The 17229-nt window shown below is 40.8% G+C and overlaps 1 protein-coding gene across 1 annotated transcript in view; it reads left to right on the top strand.

The window, feature by feature from the left end:
• The first annotated feature begins 2466 nt into the window (after nucleotides 1-2466).
• The window catches only part of GOLPH3 (golgi phosphoprotein 3), a 42249-nt gene continuing 27486 nt past the window's right edge, over nucleotides 2467-17229 (top strand). The window contains exon 1 of the mRNA XM_032771266.2: nucleotides 2467-2488. The gene's annotated coding sequence lies outside the window, so the exon portion shown is untranslated. The remainder of the gene's footprint in view (nucleotides 2489-17229) is intronic.

Here is a 17229-nt window from a genome sequence, read left to right as displayed (position 1 = left end):
GGGGGGGGGGGGGGGGGGCTGGGATCTAGGGGGAAGCCAAGGACCCGGGGGGGGCACTAAGATTTTGAGGGGAGCATGGGCTAGGGACATCGGGACTGGGGGAGAAGGACTTTGGAGGGGGCTGAGATATGGGGGGGGCAAGGACTTGACGGACGGGCATGCCTAGGTTGGGGGCCAAGGAACTGGCTGGAGGGTGGGATAAGGACCTGGCCAGGGGGGAGGGGACTGGGATCTCTGGGGAGGTAAGGACTTGGTGAGGGAGGCTGGGACTTGGGGGAGGAGGAGCTGGTGGGGGGGCACAAGGGACTGGAAGTGGGGTGGAGCCCATGGCCTGGCAGGGGATGGAGGGGGGAGCCCAGGACTTTGTTGGGGGAGGGAGGACTGGGATCTGGCACAGTAGCTCAGGGCCTGGTGGTGGTTTTAGTGGTAGTGTTGGGCTGGGGTGCCTTTGGAGGATAGCTTTTGTGCAGTGAATTTGAGAGAAGTAATGATTCTGGAGAGTAGGTGGTTTGGGTGCATGTAGCGGCTTTTTAGGCAGGGTTTGGGGATAAAGGCAGGGATCTTGAAGGTGAGGGTCAGGAACTCCAGGGTGGAATTGGGGTACCAGGCCAGAGCTGTAATATTTTACCCACTCTTCCACAGTTCATTTGGGGCTCTGGTATATGAGAGACTGGCTCAGTTCCATGTATTTGGTTGTACACAATAATACTGGGCTTTGGGGGCTGCTAAACTAATTGGATTGCCAAACTGGAGGTGCAGATGTGTGTGTGTGTGTGTAAAATATTTTGCTTTTAAAAAAAATTATTTGCAATAAGCAGTTCTAATCTACTGTATGTCAATATTTTACTTGTACCTCTTTAAAATGGGAGATAAGTTTGTGACAAAAATGGGTTTCAGACACTAGAAGTGGGTTAAATTTATTAATCGTGGTGGTAAACAATTTCATATTTTTTTCTTGAATTTATCATTTGAAATTTATTGTATTTTTAGTTGTCTTTGTGACATTATAGAAGGGTCTGGTTCATCTTTACCATCATTTTTGGGGGGGGGGGGAAGAGGGTTTAATAGGGATAAAGAAAACAAATCCTGTAGGAACAATCCAACAGATGGGGACTGATTAGTTTGGTATGTGTTATATACTAATCTGGTCTTTCATTCAGTTTTGATGTCACCTGTAAACTTAGAGATCTGCTCTGCTTTTCAAGCCAACTAGCAAATGCAGGCAGTGGGAGGAAGAAGGTACCTTTAGATTGTATGTGTTCATTAGTAAGGTCTGATGTGAGATGGGACTGCTTGCATTATGTTTTGGATGACTTTTATTGCATGATACCTAAGATTAATTAGCCAATTAATAATGGCTAGGTTGAGAAGCAGCTGGTATAACTGACACTTTTTTAAAAACATGTATATTAAAATTGTGTACCTTTTATTATATCCCTATTTCCTATCTCTTGTGTGATACTTGTTATCTCAGGCCAGTGGTTCTTAACCGGGGGTGCGAGCTGCCCTTTCTAGGGGGGTGAGACATGCCAGATATTTTTTTTTTAGAAGGTAAATCATTGAAAACACAAATTAAGCACAGGTACGGAAGTACAACTACTTTGTTTCATCAAACCTTTGTATTTATTAACATTATAAGTTTTTAATGATTACTGTAATATACAGACAAAAATATATCTAGGTTTAAAGAACTGACCTACTTCAATGATTTTTGATAAGGGATGCAGGAATATATTTTGAGAACCAAAGGGGTGCAGGCTGCAGTAAAGGTTAAGAACAGTTGTTTTAGGCCATGTTCTTGTAATGGGATCTGCTTTGGTGGACCTTTGCATTTGTGTTGAGTTCCAGTAAAGTCATGAGGCCTCCACACTGACACATGGATCCACCCATGTGAATCTGATGGCAAGTATCAGGGCCTTATTCCCTGGCCTTATGTATTTTTACACATGTTCTTAACTTTACACGGAAGAGTAGTCCCACTGAAGTTAAGGTTAAGCATGTGCTTAAAGTCTTTGCAGGATCAGGGCCTTAGACCGTAAGCTCTTTTTACGAGAGAGAGAGAGAGAGAGAGTGTGAGAGAGAGAGAGAGAGAGAGAGAGTGTGTGTGTGTGTGTGTGAATTGCGCGCGCGCAATTAACACATTCTGGGTGCTTCCAGAATTCAAATAATTGATATTGGGCCTCAAAATTCTCTTTGTACAAGTTATGTATCAAATTGTTATAGTTAGATGATTTGTTCTGTGTCTTTAATAACTGCACATGCTGCAAAAGAATCTAAGGGTTCTTTCTACAGTAAGGAATCTTCTGTAGATTATACTTGTACTTAATGTTTCTCCAGCGACACACACATTCATGGTACTTTACAGACAAAAGAAATATACCTGTCCCAGAGAGTTTACGGTTGAGAGAAAATATAAAGACTTGAGGTCATCCACTGGGTTAGGTAGAGGACATGTGGACAAGGGCTACAGCATTATGCAGTTATTGAGGTTTGTGATAAATATATCATGGGGTTATATGCTTTGTGTTTGTCTGTCCTGTCTACTTAGCTCTTCTGTAGAGCTTTCTGTCTTCAACTTAAAATCTGTCAATTTAAAATCAGTTATCTTTGAAAATATTTTATCTTCCATTGCTACAAGTAATATTTAACATTAGTAAACAAAAATAGTTTTCTCACTTTTTTCAAACTAGTCTACGTTGTGTATTTGACAGCGCTTTATGTATAGTCAGTTTAACTGTTTCTTACTGTATGGTTTGTTTCTCCTGTTGTTTGTGTGGGTCTTTCTCAGAGTTTCTTGGAAAACTTGAGGGAGTGGTAGAAAGAGTCTAGACAGATGTATTAATATTCTATCAATATAATTTAATATAATCTAACATCACCTAAATTGCATACAGAAGGAGCCCTGTTGAAATGGATGCAATTTGTAATTTAAGTATGTGGTGAGACTTTCCTTTTAAAATACTTCTTGGAAAAGGTTCAAACAGCAATGTAGCTCTAGGAATTTTATACAGCTAAATATGTTCGATGTTTTGTAGATTTTTATATGGATCAAAAGAGGTGCACTATTTTAATTAAATCATAGCAAAACTGAGTATGCCGGCTAAGCGTAATCACTCTTTACTTGTTTCAGAGTAGCTGCCGTGTTAGTCTGTATCCGCAAAAAGAACAGGAGTACTTGTGGCACCTTAGAGACTAGCAAATTTATTTGTGCATAAGCTTTCGTGGGCTACAGCTCACTTCTTCAGATGCATAGAATGGAACATATATACACACACATACATACACATACAGAGAGCATGAAAAGGTGGGAGTTTTCTTACCAACCATTCCCAGTCTGAGCCATTACAAACATTGAATCTATCTCCCCATGTAAGTATTCCCACACTTCTTATCAAACTGTCTGTACTGGGCTATCTTGATTATCACTTCAAAAGTTGTTTTTTTTCCCCTCTTACTTAATTCACCTCTCAGAGTTGGTAAGACAACTCCCACCTTTTCATGCTCTCTGTATGTGTATATATATCTACTCTCTATATGTTCCATTCTGTGCATCCAAAGAAGTGGGCTGTAGCCCACGAAAGCTTATGCTCAAATAAATTTTTTCATCTCTAAGGTGCCACAAGTACTCCTACTCTGTACTTGGTTCAACAAAGCCTGGGACATCCTTGGTATGGAGAAATTTACTTCTCTAAAAACAAAAAAAACCCTTATCTTACTACTGTATTTGCATTTTCTGTGTGTAATATACATGTCTTCAGAACACAATGTCTATTGACCTTTGATCCTTACCTATGATATTGTTTGTACATTTTGAGTTCATATTATTTTTTTCCTGTTGATTATTCCTCTTTTTATTTTTTTTCTCACATGCACATAACCGTTTCTGTATTTTAATAGTAAGGTAAAATACAAAAGAAATAATTTAGTGTGTGTGTGTAAAAAAAAATAAAAAAATAAAAAATATATATATATGCACACATACATGTTTCACATTAAACATTCTGATGCATACTGTATTATAAATAATATAGATACTGAGGACCCTGATGTAAATATATCTCGAGCCTATAGGCAAAATGCTGACTTACAAAGGTTTAAATTTGTTAACTTCCTGCGTGCAAGCAATTTTCTATAGAAGTGGAGTGTTTGAGTGATGCACTTAAGTGTGACGTTTTAGATAAAAATCCAACTATTACACCATCTAACTAAGTGGAATAGTATACAAAAAAACACTATGGATTTTGGAGAGAGAGATGGGTGATGTGCCTTTTGTATAGAAGACAAAAGAATTGGCAAAATGATGCCCAGAGGAGTTATGTATCTTTATGATCATTTTTGTGTGTTTGTGGGTCTGTAGCATACACCGAATGTTCAGGATCATATTTTTAAATTACTACAATAATGCTACATTGCTGCTGAGTAGTTTTTCCATGATTGGTACATTTAAGCTTCCAGGAATGGTGTGTGTTCAGTAAACACAATCTCTTTAAAGTGTATATTATGAAACAGTGACGTATCTAAAGATATCTGGAGTTGATGGGTAGCTTGAACAATCTTGGAGGCTGAAATGTTCTAAAGCTCAATCAGATATTTCAATTAATAGCAGCTTGACATACTACTGGGACAATGGAGACTAATGTTAACTGGCAGATGTGGTGTCCGTGGGGGAATAGCTAACATTGGAACACAGTGCATAACTAGGATTCTTCAGGGTTCGTCACATCTTCAGGAAGTTCTGCAATTCCTCTGGAAACCCTTCAGAAGTTAAGCACTAAAAATGAAGTCCAGTGCATCCAAACCTTTTAAAGCTGTTGACTAAAGGAGAAACATATTCCAGAGTGCTTCAGTTTGATGGTCCATTTTTACCATTTTACGTTTTTATAGTTTTTTGCTTGGTAAGTGCTTAACGAATGATTTGTGTCTAATTTTATAAGACCAAGATTTTCTTTGCTGTGATTGAAAGCAGTGATAAATTTTTAATTAACAGAATTATTGTTCTAAAAGTAGCTGTGTGTTTAGCATGAATGTACAAACTGATAAACGGCGGTGGACCAAAGTAACTGTAACAACCTTAGGAATATTGCACAATTCTTGACAGTCCAATTTCCTACTCATGTCCTATTAATTCTTGTTCTCTGGCTTTTCTTTCAGTTTTTCGGCCTAATCTTTAAATACAGGATCTAGTGGAATTCACGTAGATTTTTTGGCATTCTAATACGGTACAAACTTCTGTGACACAAGGGTATTTATTTTTTAAAGTAGGAGGTTGACGAATGGCCTATTCTTTTACTGTATTATGTTATAAGATGGTACTTATAAAAGGAACAGTGAAAGAGGGTTACTCTTTGATGGACTTACTGAAGTGCTTAAGGAAGATGGAGCAATAAATATTGGGAGGATAGGAAAGTTTATTTTTTTTAAAAGTGTAATTTAAAAGAGCAGTACAGACTGCTCTTAACAGCCCGTGTTCTTTTATACAGTCTCTAGCTCTGGCATCAGTCCCCTTGACAACTACAAGGTTGGGAGTTGTCTGCTTTCTGTAACAGCTACTTGTGTTCTTTGAGTCCTCTTTGTAAGAAATGAAAACCTTTTCAATCGTAGCAATATATACAGCTGCTCTCACACTCTTTACAGAAGTGCCACAACTAATCTATTTGGAGAAGCATGATGAATCATAAAACAAGCCTCAGTGGGTCTTTTGCTTTATTTCCATAGTGTAGATGATTGCTACGCTAAATACAGATCAAATATTTTAACTGATTCTGTGCTGAAATAAAACTCGTATAAATTGTATAGTATGCTCACAAGTTGCTATTATCCATTGCAATTTTGACCAATATAATAATTTTGCTGTAGGCTATAACTGTGAACTTTTCTTGGTGCGCACACACACACACACAGACCTTTAATCAGGAGTTTGTGTAGCTTGTGCAGCAGTAGATATTTTTAGTTTTCTTGACTCTTTGTGAGCTGGAGACTGGACTGTTAACTTATAGAAGAAAAGTAATGTTACATCATTTTACCAGGTACTGAAATATCTCACAGATCGTTACAGATGCTGGCTGGGAAAACATCTGTAGAGGAGAGCATGCTTTTGAAAACTTCAGAACTGAAAATTGTCCTACAGAAAGTAGAACATAGCTTTTGCATTATATTTTAACTTTCTTACACAAATTTTAGCTGTATAGGATTTCAGCCTGTAAGTGGTTTTCACAATGCTGACACATGCAACTAGCTGAGATGCATCTGCTCTCTAGTAACTCACCTACATTGGACAGAGGTCTACAAAGAGAAACTTGATCACAGTCTGGTACTAAAATTCTGCATTCATTTTGACTCTTGACAGTTAGTCATTTATCTTTCTCTTAAGTAAGCATTTATTGGCTAACCTCACAAGTTCTTTTTTTTACGATTCCATACTAAAGTCTTTAAAAAAATGTTGAGGTAGCACAGTTAAGTATTTGAAAACAAAAACTGGCAGTGTTGCATGTGTACCCTTTTTGTGTAACTATATGCACAGCTGTTCTGTTCCTTGAAATTGCAGAAAGCATGATCCTGGATGTAGGCCTAGTCCTTGGGGAAATAGGTATTGGGTATACTTTTTCAACCTTAATTCATTTTTCCTCCTCCTATGCCTCTTGTGCATATTGATTAATAAATGCTTTTATTTTATTAATATGTAATATCTTGGGTGATAATATATCAGTTTTTCCCTACAAACGTATGTTCACATATGTAGCATCAAGAATCTTTTTCATTACTTAAGCTGGACAATTAACATTATAAAATGAGTATCTGGCAATCTGTTTCTCACCCAGCCCCCCAGGTGTTAAACATCTGCTGCTTCCATGGACTTTAGTGGCATTTGTGGGTACTCACCACTTTTATAAATCAGGCTGATAGGCTTTTTGCTTGATTCTCCTCTCTTGGGTATTTCTTTTAGTATCTTTGTCATTGGCTATGTACTATACCCTTGCTTTTCAACCAGTGTCACAACCTCCTTAGATGCAATTCAGGAGCTAAGATAGTTAGCTGTGTAGACAACTTAGCTGTGAACCGAAGTGGCCTTTATATACCAGCCAGTGTTTGCTATTCTGTGTTATGCACTTAGTGCTGGGGTGGGTAAGAATGATTTTACTGTGTATTTTCAACATGAGTTCAGTGGACTCAGTTGTACTCTGTCCCCTCCATCCCACCATCTTAACCTATGTCATCCACATGCCTTTCCTTCTGCAATGTATGGCTTGTGTTCTGAAACATGGAGTCTTTTCCATCCTGCTCACCTTTTCTGACCTTGGCCATTTTTTTCCTCTTCTTGCCTAAAACTTCCTAGGTGGTGCTCTCCATCCTCCCCTCTAAGTCCTTTTATAACCACTCGGTCCGTCAGTCAGGTTACTGGAGGTTACTGAGGTTACTGGATCAGCGTCATCAGATAATCCTAGACCCTTACCAAGTGACTTTATTCCTAGGCAACTTCTCTTGGAATAAACCAGTTCATCTAGGTGGGAGCCAGCCTATTTTAGGGTGATTCTAGTTCATTGGGAGAGCAGTTAAGTCAGTGACCTTCTAAGATTAGACCTTTGCCCCCAGCCTTTGGAATTCCTGTTTAATGTGGAGGTAACATGACAGCAGAGAAGATAAAGAACCAATATCCAAAACGGAGTCAGCAGTCTGAAACCAATGCGAATTCTGTTTTATGCTGGGGTCTCTTTATATGTAAATTTGTCACAAATCCATCCTTATTAAGATCTGCCCTGGCTTGGATGGAGAAAGAGGTTGTTTGTTTCCTTAAAGAAGAAAGTAATCACTAGTAGAACTTCTGAGAAGTCTGTTTCCATTTACTTTTGCACTCCTAATGTTTCTCTTAACGGAAATATTGACTTGTGACATGTTGGAAATTTCCATTGAATCAGAAAGAGAGCTTGTTAGAAGCTGGTGCCTCAGTAATTTGTAGTATATTGTGACACTGCTTATTGTAAACAATTACTGTTTTAATCCTTTCTTCTTCCAAGAAATGGATTTTTCAGCTGTGAACATCCCACAGTTAAGATAGTGGGGTATTTTGGGAGGGGTGGAGAGATGGACAAAAACTTACTCTGACACGCAAGTTTCGTTTTTGAGCCATTCATGTCCTGCAATCTGACCCTGAGGATTATTTCTGAGAAGCTGCAGAATTAAGTTGTTTCTGCAGACCTGTTGCCTTTAACTGAAGGATCTGTTGCAAATGAAAATTGTTTAGTTTATAGCACAGGTAAATATTTGCATTAATAAGAAAGTAATACCTTCCAGAAGCTATTGTTCTGGGAAAGATTGGAGGAGGATGTTCCCTTACCCCCTAGTAAGGACAAAAGTTCTCATCTGCCCATCTAGGAAAGAGGGGGAAACATTACTTAAGAAGGTGGGATGTTTTGGGGTAAATTTTTAGGCAAGAAAAGCTTCCTGTAGAAGTTCCTGATTGAAATTCTTTGGCCTGTGTTGTGCAGAAGGTCTGATAAGATGATCACTTTTGTGACTTCTGGGCTTGATCTGTAAGAATAAATTTTATTTTATGACATATGCAGTGGCTAAAATATTAAGAAGTTATATATGTGAGCTAGGATCATAGAAAAAAATGTATTTTTGCTTTATATGAGAAACAGTGTGTTGATAGGATGAAAAGCATAGGCATATGGAAGAAAGTAGTGTGTTTGTGTGACTCCTCAACTGTAGCATTTCCGGATTTATTTATTTTATTTTATTTATGGATGCATAACTATGCAAACTCAGTGTTTTCTTCACATGTATTTTTTTGGCATGACAGTTACTAGAGTCTGTGCGGTAACTAATTCAAGCATTTTTAAATCCCTCATCCTTATACTTGTCACAGACTATAGACAAAATAATTTAATCTTAATTTAATCTGGCAAACAGATTCTGGACATGGATATGTGCCTCTCCTCACCTAGTTCCCTGTCATGTGGAGTTCTGTTGAGACTCGTTTCTCTCACCTAGCTATTTGACATCTATATGAGACTCTGAGATTGTAAAATGCCATGTACTACAGCGACATTTGAATATGGATTTCAGTGACAGTGAATATATATTATTTGTATTACTGTAGCACCTCGGAGCCCTAGTCATGGGCCAGGACCACTTTATATGTAAAGCTAGCTGCTTTACAAACAGAACAAAAGATGGTCCTCTTCCCCAATTAATCTATAATCTTAATAGAAGCTACACAACCCCCCTGAAACAAAATACATGGGTAGACACAGACTGGGGAGCACAAGGAAGCAGTGAGATAATACTGGACAGCATGGGAAGCAGTGGTCTCAGCACATCAGCAGCCATTGTCGGTTTTTTTGTAGGCATTAGAGCATAAGAGAATTTTGAGGTGGGTTTTGAAGGTGAGTAATGAGGTAGATTTGGAAATCTGTATGGGAAGCTCCTCTCGAGTAAGGGTCAGCATGGGAGAAAACACAAAGGAGTCTTATTACATTTGAAAATGTAATAAGTGGATGATGGAGGCTGACGTCATGGGCCAACTAGAGGCGAAAGTTGACATCTTGACAGCAAATGAGAGATGATGGGTAGAGTGGGGATTGCTCATTAAAGTCATTTCAGAACATGAAGACAAGCAGATTGTTGTGACAAATAGTGGGCAGCGGGTAGAAGAATCCAAAGAGCCTGTTGCTTTGACCACATCACCTGTCTAAGAAAATGATCTTTAGGAGATCTTTAGGGAGAGATCTGAGTCAAAATTGAAGCCCAGGTTATAGGCCTGAGTGACAGGCAGCACAGCGATGTTGTCCACTGTGATTAAGAAAGGATGTAGCATGAAGGATTTGAGTGGAAGATTAGGAGCTCTGTTTTAGCCATGTTTAGCTTGATTTGATGGCTAGACATCCACAAGATGTCAGAGAGAGGGGCTGAGATTTTAGTTGGAACAGAAGGAGGCAGAGAGGTAGATCTGAAAGTCATCATGGAGGGAGGTTGATAGTGGAGTTCCTCAGGGTTTGGTCTTGAGACCAATCTTATTTAACATGTTTAGTAATGACCTTAGCACAAAGAGAGAGAGCGTGCTAATAAAATTTGCTGATTATGCTAAATTGAAAAGTATAGCCAATACGGCGGAAGACTGGAATATCATACAAGAAGATCTGGATGATCTTGAAAACTGGAGTAATAGAAATGGGATGAAATTGAATAGTGCAAGGTCGTACACTTAGGAACTAGCAACAAGAATTTTTGCTGTAAGCTGGGAATTTATCAGTTGGAAGAGACAAGAGAAAGACCTGGGTGTATTGGTTGATCACAGCATGATGACTATGAGCTGCCAATGTGATGCAGCCGTGTCATAAACAGATAGCTAAGGGTTAATGTCTCTTTCACCTGGAAAGGGTTAACAAACAACACCTGACCAGAGGACCAATCAGGAAACAAAATACTTTCAAATCTCAAGGGAGGGAAGCCTTTGTTTGTGGTTTTTGGGTTTGGCTTTGTTCTCTCTGGGTCCTGGACAGGACTAGAGGTGAAACCAGGTTTCTGCAGTCTCCCTGCTACAGTCTCTTATCTATTCAGAATAGCGAGTAAGTAAAAAGGCGGTTATAGTCTTTTTATTTGTTTTTTTTCCTTTATGTGCAAATGTGTAGTTTGCTGGAAATATTTTAAATTGTATTTTTCCTGGATAAGGCTGTTTATCCATTTGTTATAAGCTAAAAGGTCCTGTAATATTTCATCTTGATTACAGAGACAATTTTTATGTTTTTTCCTTTCTTTTTATTAAAAGTTTGCTTTTTAAGACCTGTTTGACTTTTTTCCTAGTTAAGGCTCAAGGGGATTGAGTCTGTACTCACCAGGGAATTGGTAGGGGAGAAGGGGTTTGAATTACAGTATCTTCCAGGGTAACCTAGGGAGGGAAATGGTTTATTCCCCTTTGTTGTGAGACTCAAGGAATCTGAGTTTTGGGGTCCCCAAGGAAGGGTTTTGGGGGACAGAGTGTACCAGACACTGGAATTTCTGGTTGGTGGCAGCACTACAGGATCTAAGCTGGTAATTAAGCTTAGAGGATTCATGCTGGTACCCATTTTGGACGCTAAGGTCCAGATTTGGGAATTATACCATGACAAGCCGTGAAAAATGTTAATGCAGTGCTAGGATGTATCAGGCAAGGTATTTCCAGTAGAGAGATGGAAGAGTTATTGTCTTGTATAATGGTACTTTTGAAACTTCAGCTGGAATAGTGTGTACAATTCTGGCCTCCCATGCTTAGGAAAGATGAATTCAAACTGGAACAGGTGCAGGGAAGGGCTACTAGAATGATCAGACTAATGGAAAACCTACCTTATGAGAGGAGACTCAAAGAGCTTGGCTTGTTTAGCTTAACCAAAAGAAGGCTGAGGGGAAATATTATTGCTCTCTATACATATATCAGAGGGATAAATATCAGGGAGAAGAGTTAGTTAAGTTAAGCACCAGTGTGGACACAAAAACAAATGGATATAAACTGGCCATCAACAAGTTTAGGCTTGAATTTAGACAGAGGTTTCCTAACCATTGCAGGAGTAAAATTCTAGAATAGCCTTCCAAGGGGAGCAGTAGAGACAAAAAACAGAACTGGCTTCAAGACTGAGCTTGATAAGTTTATGAAGAGGGTGGTATGAGGAGTCTGCCTACAATGGCAGGTAACTGATCTGTGACTGCTAGCAGCAAATATGTCTTTCCCAGGTGTCTGGCTGGTCAGTCCTTGCACACATGCTCAAACAGATCACATATTTGGGGTCAGGAAGGAATTCTCCTCCTCTTCCCTCCCCCCGAAGTTATATTGGCAGAGACCATAGGGGGTGGGTGGGTCGGTTGGTTGTCTTCCTCTGCTGCCCTGGGGCATGGGTCACTTGCAGGTTTAAACTAGTATAAATGGTGGATTTTCTGTAACTTCAAGTCTTTAAATCATGATTTGAGGACTTCAGTAACTCAGCCAAAGATTATGGGTCTATTACAGGAGTGAGTGGGTGAGGTTCTGTGGCCTGCAATGTGCAGGAGGTCAGACTAGATGATCCTGTTGGTCCCTTCTGGCCTTAAAGTGGAAATGGCAGAGGTGCTTAATGACTTCTTTGTGTCGGTTTTCACCAAGGATGTTGGTGGCGATGGAACGTTTAACAGTGAATGCTAGTGAAAATGAGGTCGGCTCAGAGTCTAAAATAGGGAAAGAAGAAGTCAAAAATTATTTAGACAAATTAGATGTTTTCAAATCACCAAGGCCTGATGAAATGCATCCCAGAATACTTAGAGTTGACTGAGGAGATATCTGCCATTAGCAATTACACCTCTACCACGATATAATGCTGTCCTCAGGAGCCAAAAAATCTTACAGCGTTATAGGTGAAACCGTGTTATATCGAACTTACTTTGATCTGCCGGAGTGTGCTATTCTCCCGCCCTCCCCCTCCGAGTGCTGCTTTACCGCGTTATATTCGAATTCATGTTGTATTGGGTCGCGTTTTATCGGGGCAGAGTTATGGAAGGCAGGAGACATTCCAGAAGGCTGGAAAAGGGCAAGTATAGTGCCCATCTATAAAAAGGGAAATAAGGACAACCCAGGGAATTACAGATCAGTCAGCTTAACTTCTATATCCGGAAAGATAATGAAGCGAATAACCAATCAATTTGCACACACTTATCACCACATTATCAGCATGGATTTGTCAAGAACAAATTGTGTCAAAGCAACCTGCTAGCTTTCTTTGATAGGGTAGCAAGCCTTGTGGATAGTGGGGAAGTGGTAGCTGTGGTATATCTTCACTTTAGTAAGACTTTTGATACTGTCTCGCATGACCTTCTTATAAAAAAAAACCTAGGGAAATACAACCTGAATGGAACTACTATAAGGTGAGTGCATAACTGGTTGGAAAATCATTCCCAGAGAGTAGTTATCAATGGTTCACAGTTATGCTGGAAGGGCATAATGAGTGGGGTTCCGCAAGGATCGATTCTGGGTCCTGTTCTGTTCAATATTGTCATCAGTGATTTAGATAATGGCATAGAGAGTACACTTATAAAGTTCGCGGATGATACAAAGCTGGTATGGGTTGCAAGTGCTTTGGAGTATAGCAGGCCTGCACAACTCGTAAAGCGGCAAGGCCACATTACTCCAAAGAAAACAGCTGAGGGCCGAAATCTCCCAGCCCCGCAGAAACACCCTGCCCCAGGGCCGCACAGCCCTGTGGAAGCAAACTCTCCTTCCCCAGCGCCGCCCCACCAAAACAGCTGTGGGCCAAAATGGAAGGTTGGGGGTGGGGAGGTGATACTTTATTTTAAATCAACCAGGGGCTCCTAGCTGAAGAAGTGGCTGGGAGCCCTCATGGTCAAATTAAAGGGCCCAGGGCTCTGGGGGCTGGGGGAACTCGGCAGGGCCGACTCTAGGTTTTTTGCTGCCCCAAGCAAAAATATTTGGCTGGGCTCCCCACCCCCCTCCCCCCGTACCTCCTGCTGCCCCAGTCCTGGGCTCCCCCACTGACCACACCCCCTGCGCCCAGCGCTGGGCTCCCCTTTCTCTCCCACCAGCGCACTCCCCCCCACCAGTGCCCCCCCCACCTCCTGCCACCCCAGCCCTGGGTCACTGATAACGCTCCCAGGGCGGGTCATTCAGCAGGATTTTGGATGTGCACAAAACATAGACAGGATTGGTTCCCATATGGTTACAGCGCTGCAGTAAAGTGGAACAATTTTCAGCTTGTGTGATTGGAGGATATCTGGATGCATATTATAAGACTGTCCTCCATAAATGAGGAAAAGTTGAGGTGCCTTTATTATTCTTTTGTTCCACGCTTTCTTTCTATGGAGAATTTGCCAATGCAAAACCATGTCTTCCTTTTAAACAAACAAACAAGGCAATGGCTGTTGAAAATAGCAATTCCAGTCCTAATAAGCATTTCTTGCTCAATTTTATCCTACTTTTTCTACAGCAGGTTACAATGGATCAGTATATGTGATTTGGGAGAAATGAAGTGACAGCTGCCCAGACTGAGCTTGAGCACTCCTGAATTTTGAGGTGTTCAAATCTGGAAGAGGAGGGGGGGGCATGTGGGCTCCACGGGGGAGCATGACAGCAACGTGTCTGGAGCTGCATGGAGCCAGACACGCTGGTCTGAGTGGCACGGTAAGGGGGCTGGGGGTTGGAGAAAGGGGTAGGTGGTTCCGGGGGCAGTCAAGGGACAGGGAGCAGGGGAGTTGGATGGCACGGAGGTTCAAAGGGGCAGTCAGGAGACAGGCAGCAGTTGTATAGGCATGGGAGTACCAGGGGTTTATCGGGGGACAGGTAGGGGATGGGGTCCTGGAGGAAAGTTGGGGGGGGATCTCAGGAGAGGGCAGTTGGGGACAAGGAGAAGGGAAGCTTAGATAGGGGCTGGGGTCCCAAGGGGCAGGGGTCTCGGGAGGGGGCAATCGGGGGACAAGGACCAGCGGCATTTAGATAGGGGGTGGGGGACCTGGGGGACAGTTGGGGCAGAGGTCCGAGAAGGGGGCAATCAGCGGCCGCGGGCCGAGATTCAAAGGGCTCTGGGCTGCCCGCAGAGCGCTGTGTGCAGGGGATTTAGAATCCCCCCGGGCCGCACAGTGAGGCTCTGCGGTCTGCATGTTGTGCGGGCCTGGAGTATAGGATTAAAATTCAAAATGATCTGGACAAACTGGAGAAATGACCTGAAGTAAATTGGATGAAACTCAATAACGACAAATGCAGAGTACTTCACTTAGGAAGGAACAATCAGTTGCACACATACAAAATGGGAAATGACTGCCTACGAAGGAGTACTGCGGAAAAAGATCTGGGGGTCATAGTGGATCACAAGCTAAATGAGAGTTAACAGTGTAGTGTTGTTGCCAAAAAAGTAAACATAATTCTGGGATGTATTAGCAGGAGTATTGTAAGCAAGACATGAGAAGTAATTTTTCCCCTCTATTCCATGCTGATTAGGCTTCAGCTGGAGTATTGTGTCCAGTTCTGGGTGCCACAATTCAGGAAAGATGTGGACAAATTGGAGAAAATCCAGAGAAGAGCAACAAAAATGATTAAAGGTCTAGAAAACATGACCTATGAGGGAAGATCAAAAAAAAAAAAAAAAAAGGGGTTTGTTTAGTCTGGAGAGAGAGGACTGAGAGGGGACATACATTTTTCAAAGACATAAAAGGTTGTTACAAGGATGAGGGAGAAAACTTGTCTCTTAACTTTCTGAGGATAGGACAAGAAGCAATGGGCTTAAATTGCAGCAAGTGCGGTTTAGGTTGGAAATTAGGAAAAATTTCCTAACTGTCAGAGTGGTTAAACACTGGAATAAATTGCCTAGGGATGTTGTGGAATCTCCATCATTGGGGATTTTTAAGAGGAGGTTGGACAAACACCTGTTAGGGATGGTGTAGACAATACTGAGTCCTGCCTTAAGTGCAGGGGACTGGACTAGATGACGTCTCAAGGTCCCTTCAAGCCCTATGATTCTGTGTGTCTAATGGGTGGAAAAATGAGTGAGGAAAAACCAGAAATGATGGAAGAAATGGGAACAAACTTTTAATAAACCTTCATCAATACACTGATAGAATGCAGACTGTAAACATCAAAATGGTTTGAAGCCTCAGGGTAAAACTGGACTTCTTTTGCTACAGACAGCTATTTATAGCAAATAATGTATGTTTTCCACCTTCAACTGACCAGAACATGCTGTTTCGTGTTAGATGAGGACATAACACATTGTAATGCTAGTTTTTGTCACCAGCAGGTTAGACTGTTGAAACTGACTACCTGGGGATGAGCATAACCACAACATAGAAGCTGCAGCTGATGCAGCTGAGTGGCAAGTCTCCTAAGCAACAAAGGGTGACATGAAGGATTGCACATGCGATCCAAGGATTTCAAGACTCTCCATTAATTTCCAATACAAGTTTCATGTCCTGGTCCCAATCTACAGCTCTGTTAATGGTTTGGTACTTAATTACCTCTGAGACAATTTCTGTGACCCACTGAGACAACTGCACTGCACAGTGCCAATACAGTTTAAGTTACTCAAGACAAGACTCTCAGAGCTGGGGCAGAATAGTCTCTCTAACACAGTGATTCTCAAACTTTTTTTTACTAGTGACCTCTTTCACAAAGCAAGCCTCTGAGTGCGACCCTACCCCCATCAATTAAAAATGCTTTTTTATATATGTTGGAGGCAAAGCGGGGTTTGGGGTGGAGGCTGACAGTTTGGGACCCCAATGTAATAACCCCATGACCCCCGAAAGATCCCGACCCCCAGTTTAAGAACCCCTGCTCTATTGAGACCTCAACTATGAAATTTCTTGACAGAAGACACCCGACTCAGGGCAAGCATAACTGTGTTTAGTTCAAAATGTATTGCTCGTCTTTTCTATAAAGCTTTCTCCCTCACCTCCCTCCCCCTTCCAAAAAAAAAAGAAAGAAAGAGAAAAGATAGGCAAAACTTCCCTGAGAAGTTGAGATGGGGAGGGACAGTGAAGAGATGGGAACAGCTTTAGGGCTTTTCCCCCCCCTCTTACATAACTTTATCGTTTAAACTCAAGGTAAACTCTTTCACTTTAAGTATCAAATTTTCTGAGATTCATTTGTTAGGGTGACTTAGAAAAATCAGTATTATAAAAAATGTGAAATGAAAAAGAGATACTATAAAAAGTGGGGTCTTTTCCCCCTATGATTTTCTCATAGAAATGCTTTCTAGTTTCCAAGAAGTATCTGTTAGATTCTGCTTTTACTCATCTTCCTAGACGGAGTTATTTCTGAACATGTTGCTAGGAAAAGCTTGATTTTTTTTCCTTTGCATCTAACAGCAGTTCAGACAGTCCATTCCAAAACATAGACCTTTTGTGTATTTATTCATTGCACTGCAAATGGAAGGAGAGACCAGTTAAATGTATGCACAATACTCTCACCATATAACAGAAAAATAGCACCATCCATGAATATGTTTTAGAAAAGCGTCAATGAGAAACCGTTCAAAAACAAGAACTCAAAATTGATTATGTTGCAACCTGCTATGAATAAATACTGTAACCTGAGAAAGCAAGAAGCTATTGTTGTAAAGCTATTTAGTAGAAATGAGAGCCATTTATATAGGTACTTCTGAAGCCAAACTAAATGCTGTAAATTTTAAATTACATGAGTAAAATTATGGGAAAAACCTATATTGTAAATATTATGCTTTCATTATTTTTATGACCATTACACTAACTTAGAAAAGCATATTT

The sequence above is a fragment of the Chelonoidis abingdonii genome, chromosome 6 (genome assembly GCF_003597395.2).
Source record: "Chelonoidis abingdonii isolate Lonesome George chromosome 6, CheloAbing_2.0, whole genome shotgun sequence".
NCBI classification, from domain to species: Eukaryota; Metazoa; Chordata; order Testudines; family Testudinidae; genus Chelonoidis; species Chelonoidis abingdonii.
The sequence above is the reverse complement of the archived record's forward strand: the minus strand, read 5'-3'. Positions and strand labels throughout refer to the sequence as shown.